This window comes from Amblyraja radiata, chromosome 10 (assembly GCF_010909765.2).
Source record: "Amblyraja radiata isolate CabotCenter1 chromosome 10, sAmbRad1.1.pri, whole genome shotgun sequence".
Classification (NCBI taxonomy): Eukaryota; Metazoa; Chordata; class Chondrichthyes; order Rajiformes; family Rajidae; genus Amblyraja; species Amblyraja radiata.
In genome coordinates, this window is record NC_045965.1 from 26294764 (window position 1) to 26301537 (window position 6774).

General features: G+C 43.8%; 1 long non-coding RNA gene across 2 annotated transcripts in view; it reads right to left on the minus strand.

Moving 5' to 3' along the window:
• The window catches only part of LOC116977712, a 36520-nt gene that overhangs the window by 2267 nt on the left and 27479 nt on the right, over nt 1-6774 (minus strand). The window contains exons 3-4 of one of the 2 annotated variants that reach the window (XR_004413283.1): nt 2522-2719; nt 9-73 (exon numbers count right to left, since the gene is read on the minus strand). This is a non-coding gene — a long non-coding RNA (uncharacterized LOC116977712). The remainder of the gene's footprint in view (nt 1-8; nt 74-2521; nt 2720-6774) is intronic. The other variant, XR_004413284.1, reaches the window with a different exon arrangement.

The window sequence follows — 6774 nt, forward strand, 5'->3', positions numbered from 1 at the left end:
ATCTGTACCTTTGCTGTATGCATTGTTGCATGCTGATTTGAAAGAAAAAAAGACTCAGCAGGCATACATTTATCTAGAAAAGGGGACAAAAGAAAGCTGCATAAGATCAAAAACACAGACTGAATTACATTTAACCCGGTATGTGATAATAAAACACTGCAGATGCTGGTTTATACCAAAGATAGAGACAAAATGCTGGAGTAATTCAGCGGGTCGGGCAGCATCTCTGTAGAAAATAGTTAGGTGACATTTTGGGTTGGGACTCTTCCCACGTAATAATAATAATAATAATGGATGGGATTTATATAGCGCCTTTCTAATACTCAAGGCGCTTTACATCGCATTATTCATTCACTCCTCAGTCACACTCGGTGGTGGTAAGCTACTTCTGTAGCCACAGCTGCCCTGGGGCAAACTGACGGAAGCGTGGCTGCCAATCTGCGCCTACGGCCCCTCCGACCACCACCAATCACTCATACACATTCACACACAGGCAAAGGTGGGAAGCTCGCCCATTCATTTTCAACAGAGATGCTGCCTGGTTGCTGAGTTACTCCAGCGTTTTGTGTCTACCTCTAATCCAACTGTGATTCTGTCAGCAGTTTCCTCCAAGCAAAGCATTCACACACTTTGATTTGTGAATAGAATCACAGCCAGCCAATGCAAATATCTCCTGCAACTGTCTGTAGGTAAAGTTTATGCTGAAATGTTGCACTTGACTGCTTGGACATTTGAAGAGTCTAATAATAATAATGAGCAAAAAACAAAGGGCTGGAGACATTCAGCGAGTTAGCCAGCACCTATGGAGGAAATGGACAGAAGAAGTTTCAGGTCGGGACCCTTAAGGATTAGGTGAAGAAAAATGGAAAAGAAAGAGGTGGGACTGAAATAAAGCCTGGCAAATGATAGATGGATACTGGTGAGGGGGGGGGGGGGGGGACGATAGGCAGATGGGTGGAGTAAGTGACAAAGGCTGGAGGTAAAAAAGAGACGAAAAGGTGTCGGATAAGGAGAAGAGTGAAATGTAAAGTCAGAGAGAGGGAAAAAGGTGGAAGGGGAAGGAGGAAAGATGGGGATAAAAAGGGAATTGGGGATGGGAGAAGAGTGGAGGAAGGAAGGGGAAGAAGCAGGGTGACTTGGGGGGGAGATGAGGGAGAGTGGGAAGAGGGCGTGCACACCCGGGAGGAGGGGAGGCAAAGGAAAGAGACGGGGTATTTCTTGAAATTGAAGAAGTCATTGTTTATAATGTTGGATTGTGAAAAAACACCCAAGTGGAATATGAGGTGTTGTTCCTTCAGTATGGAGGTGGCCTCACTTGGCAGTGGAGGAGGGTAAAGATAGAAATGTCAGTATGGAAATGTGAAGGCAAGTTGACTTCTATACTAACAGTTCATACTATAAGATTTACTTTGCCCACATTTTCATTGCTTTGTAAAGTAATTGAGAGTGAAGGAAGGAAATCTGTTCTTGGATGTTATGGAATGTAGGTTTAGGTGTAACTAGGGATGAGCAATAAATGCTGGCCTGGTGGGTAGGTCCACGTCCCATGAATGAATTTAAAAAATAGATGCGCATTCAGTGGTGTTAAAGCAATGTCCCGAATAAACACCTAATTGAAGAGACAGTACGGGAATTACCTGGCTTCAAACTGGTGAAAAGGTAAACTGTATACGCAGGTAACCTCTTGTCAAATGTGTAATGAAAGATGAATGTGATGTGAATCTGTAGAAACAAGGAACTGCAGGTGTTGTTTGCAAAAAAGGACACAAACTCAGCGGGTCTGAAAAAGGAATATATCCATATTCTTTAGAGATGCTGCCTGGCCTGATGAGATACTCCAACACTTTGTGTCCTTTTGTGATGTGAATCTATTCATTTTGAGCTACTGTCCCCACTGGGTTAAACAGAAGTAACCAACATTAACCATCTCATAACTGCTCACATCATTGAAATGATTGTCACTCTCAATATTTAATTAGAACATGTTGTCATATGAAAAAATTGAGACACAGGATTATTCTGTTGCACATCTGAAGTAATATTTAACTAACCTATCCTCTTGAAGAATCTGAGAATTCTTGTTCAGTTTTTTGTTTGAGGAGGAATTCTTTGTGTTTGACAGGAGCTGATTGAAGCTGGAGCTGACTGAGCTATCCTTCTGAAAACACACCTGAAATGTGTTTATTTTCTAATACTTACATGCAAGATTCAAGGACATTCTCAAAAGATTATGTATAAATGGAAATTGCATTGTACTGCAATACACCTCTTATATTATTCAAGAAAAGTATGATTGCCTATATGGTCAGAGTTGAACAAACTGAAATAAAGCCTTTAAAGCTGGTAATGCAATATTACCTATGTTTGTAAAATGTTGTTTTAATGCTTGTCATTTAAGTGCATGTTTTGTTACCCATTTTAAATATCTTGTTTTACAGAGAAAACAAATTACAAATATATTTACATCCTATTCACTAAGTACATTCAAACAGTACTACAAAAGTCACCATGGTACACTAACCTGACACTGGCAACATTGCAGGAGTTAAAACTCTCTGGCCTGAAGCGCATTTATCTATTTTGTGGAACAAAGGGCCACCTGTGTCAGATTGCCTTTGGCTCCATTTTCGTTCCATTGTGGGAATAAAGTCTGAGGATTTTGTCGAAAGGAGCAGATTGATAACGACAGAATTCTGCTTGTAGGCATTCATACTCTGAACTAAATCAAAGACAGAAGCAACAAGATGAATTTCAACAGAAGTACTGGATTAATGAGATCAGTTATGGAAACTGAAATCAGCATTTCCAAACAACCATAACCACATAGAAATGAGCATGCCTCTTCTTATTCTGCCGCAATTGATAACAAATCTTCACAAGGAAAGGCTTTCTAAATATTCCATGAAGAAAAATAATGTAGCAAGAATATTGGGTAAAATACTCCAGACTATTTTAGGAAACACTTGTGGTGTAAACTGGTCAAACATAATGTGAAGTTTGAAGGTGTGATGGGTGCTCCTTGTGAAAGCAAACTCAAGATTGTAGAAACTGCAGCAAATACTCAGCAAGTCATGCAGCGTCTGTGAGAAAAGAAACACAGCTCATGTTTCTATTTTTTTTGTTTCAGATTTCCAACAGCTGTCATTTTTTTAATTTAAAAGAATGCAACAATTTTATTTAGTGACAACAAAAAATAGCACAAGGTAAAATGTTGATTACAACGTAAAATCGAGATCAACTCCAGAGAGAAAAGTGTAGATTTCACTTCCCCTTATGCATGCATTGACACTATACCTTCGCTCCATAGATGCTGTCTCACCCGCTTAGTTTCTCCAGCATTTTTGTCTACCTTATGCATGGACACTGATAAGTTTGTCAGGCCCTTTGGCCCAACTTGCCCATGCTGACCAAGATGTCCCATCTATGCTTGTTTAGTTTACTGTCACCAAGGTACAGTGAAAAGCTTTTTTTGTTGTGCGTTGTGCAGTCAGCAGAAAGACTACGTGATTACAATCAAGCCGTTCAGTGTACATATACAGGATAAAGGAATAGTGTTTAGTGCAAGACAAGGCCCAGTAAAGTATGATTAAAGATAGTCCCACCTGCCCATGTTTGGTCTGTCTGTCTGTCTCTCTATCTCTTTCTCTAACTATCTATCTCTCTCTCAAACTCTCAAACTCTGATCTTGTGTTCTTCCAGCTTGCGAGGCTTTTCTATTTGTGCAAAAACGGTACACGATAGCGCTACAATTTTTTGCCACCTTACTCACCATTCTCCTGTGCTGCAAGTGCAACACATTTTGTTCCTGTCGATGGTATATTTTAAAAGTTATTAAGGTTTACAAATCTTAAAAACCGCGCATGCACAGATTGGTCTATTCTCCTGTCAGTCAGTGCCATGCAGATTGATCTCCTCTCCTGTCAGTCAACGCCACGGCTGGGACGGCAACACCCTTTCCTGTACCGCGGCCTCTCCCGCCTCACTCACAAACTCCTCTCTCCCCTCCTCACAGTAACTTGTCTACCATCTCCCCCACCAGTGGCGGCGGCGGCCATAGGGTGGGGGTGGGAGTTCAGTGGAGGTCCTGATCCCATCTCTCTCTCTCTCCCTCACTCACCCCTCTCCCCGCCCGCTTTTCCACCGGCTCGTCGAAACTTGTGGTGCCCACCGTGACAAACACCGACTCCGACTCCATTTCCCCCCCCCCCCACCCCCCCGCTGCCTGGCCTGGTGGCGGCAGCAAGCAGGTAGGCAGATGGGTAGGGCGGGGACGGGCCGAGCGGTGGCTGAGCCTGAGTGGGCAGAGGGAGGGAGGGAGGGAGAATTAGGTTGCAGGGTGGCCGAGTAGTTTGCGCAGAGTTTGAGTAACTCACACACACGCACATAATGCAAACTGGTCCAATCGTCGTCAATCTAAATCACAGGTAACAATGAAAAACCTGTGGAGGAAGGAACTGCAGATGTTGCTTTTTATGGAGGGAGGGAGTGAGTGAGGGTAAGGGAAAGGAGAGAGAGGGAGAGGTGGGGGGATGGATTGGGGGAGAGGGGAAAGATCCTGGGGAGGTGAGGAGGGAGAGTGGGGGGATTGAGGGAGTGGGGGAGGTGAGGAGGAAGTATGGGGGAAGAGGAAATAGAGGGAGAGGAGGGGGAAGTCGGGAGTGGGAAATGGAGGGAGAGGGCAGTTGGGGGGAATAGGGGGAGGTGAGCGGGGGATAGAGGGATAGGAGGGGAGTAGGGAGAGGAGAGATGGAGGCACTGGGGGAGTGACAGGGTAGGGGAAAGTAGAGGTGAAGGAGGGATTGGGGGAGGAGGAGAGGGGAAAGAAGAGCGAGGGTGAAGAGGAGGGGGAGGGAGTGCTGGGGCATATGGGGAAATGAGCCGTGTCTGCGCAGTTGGGGGCTATGCATGAGTGGTGGAATATTGCATTGAGGGAAAGGGTTGCGTTGGGGGAACGGGTGAGTGGTGGAATATTGCATTGGGGGAACGGGTGAGTGGTGGAATATTGCGTTGGGGGAGCAGACCCAATGGATCTGGACTTAGTCTAGTATCCCACTAAACCTTGCTATTCATGTACCTGTTCAAATGTTTTTGGAATGTTCGTATAATCCCTGCCACAACAACTTCCTCTGGCAGCTAACACTATATACCTACCAGTATATGTATTTTAAAAAATGCCCTTCAGGTTCATAATAAATGTTTCCCCTCTCACCTCAAATCTATGTCCACTGGGTAAAAGACTGTGCATTCTCTTCCCTTCATGATTTTATACATCTATAAGATTATCCCTCAGCCTCCTGTGCTCCAAGGAATTAAGTCATAGCCTGCCCAACCTTGCCATACAGCTCAGGCCCTCGCCACATCAACATTAATCTTTTCTGCATTCTTTCCATCTTAACAACATCCTTCCCTATAGCAGGGTGACCAAAACTCAACACAATAGTACAGGATTAATTGTTTTAATGTTATATTTGTGTTCAACAGGGAAAAGAGAGAGAGAATTTTGCCCTTATTTATTTATTTTTCCTCTTACACCAAAGCTGAGCAGCTATTAATGGAGACAAATTCATCAGAATATTGCCTAGAAAGGAGACCTTTACTTCTGCAAAGAAGTTGGATAGGCTGAGGGAGTCAAGCCTAAAGGACATTGGTTAAGCTGAGAGTGAACTTCAAAGGAGATCTAAGAGGGACATTTTTTTACATCGAGTCATAGTCATATAGCCCTCTGGAAACAGGCCCTCTGGCCCAACTTACCTATACTGATCAAGATCACCAATCTAAGCTGGTCCCAACCTGCTTGCATTGGGCCCATATCCCTCTAAACATATCTTTTTTATGTACCTTAGCAAATATATTTTAAATGTTTGTGTAGGACCAACTATCTCCTCTGGCGGGTTCAATCCACCTCAGGCCTTGTCTGTGTGGAGTCTGCATTTTTTGCCTGTACCCAATGGGTGCTCTTGTTTCCATCGACGTCCCAAAGACATGCAGGTCAGTGGATTAATTAGCCACTGTAAATTGCCTCAAATGTGTGGTGAGTGATAGAAACTTGGGGAATTGATGGGAGTGTGGGAGGAATAAAACAGAATCTTGTAAATGGGTACTTGGTGGTTGGCAAACACTTGGTTTCTATGGTGTAACTTGAAGTTGTTGTTCTGGCACCATACAATCAGATAATTGATTTCCCTCCTCTACTCTTGGCTCATTACCCATAATTTGTCCAACAATGGTGATGTTGTCGGCTAATTTAAAGATGGAATTGGACTGTGTCTGACTACATAGTCATGAGTATAAAGTGAGTAGAGTAACTCAGTGGGTCAGGCAACATCCCTGGAGGAAAAGGATAGGTGATGTTTCTGGTTGAGACCCTGCTTCACACCAAAGATTATAGAGGAGCTAGCTATAATCTTTGCTTCACACTGAGTAGGAGGTGAAGAGTTGGTGGTGGAAAAAAAACCAGGACCAATCAGGGCTGGCAACAAATGACCTGAGGCATGGAGGTGTTCTGGGAGGCCCATTGTTGGCTACGGAAAATGTGATCTCAAGAGGGAGACAATATGGTAACCTATGGTTCTCATTTTCACCCTACACAGCTTACAATGGCCTGTTTCCTTTATCATCATTACTTTTTTCGTTATCTCTCCACATCACTGTCTATATCTCTTGTTTCCCTTACCCCTAACCAGTCTGAAGAAGGATCTCAACCCGAAACGTCACCCATTCCTTCTCTCCAGAGATGCTGCCTGTCCCGCTGAGTTACTCCAACTTTTCGTGTCT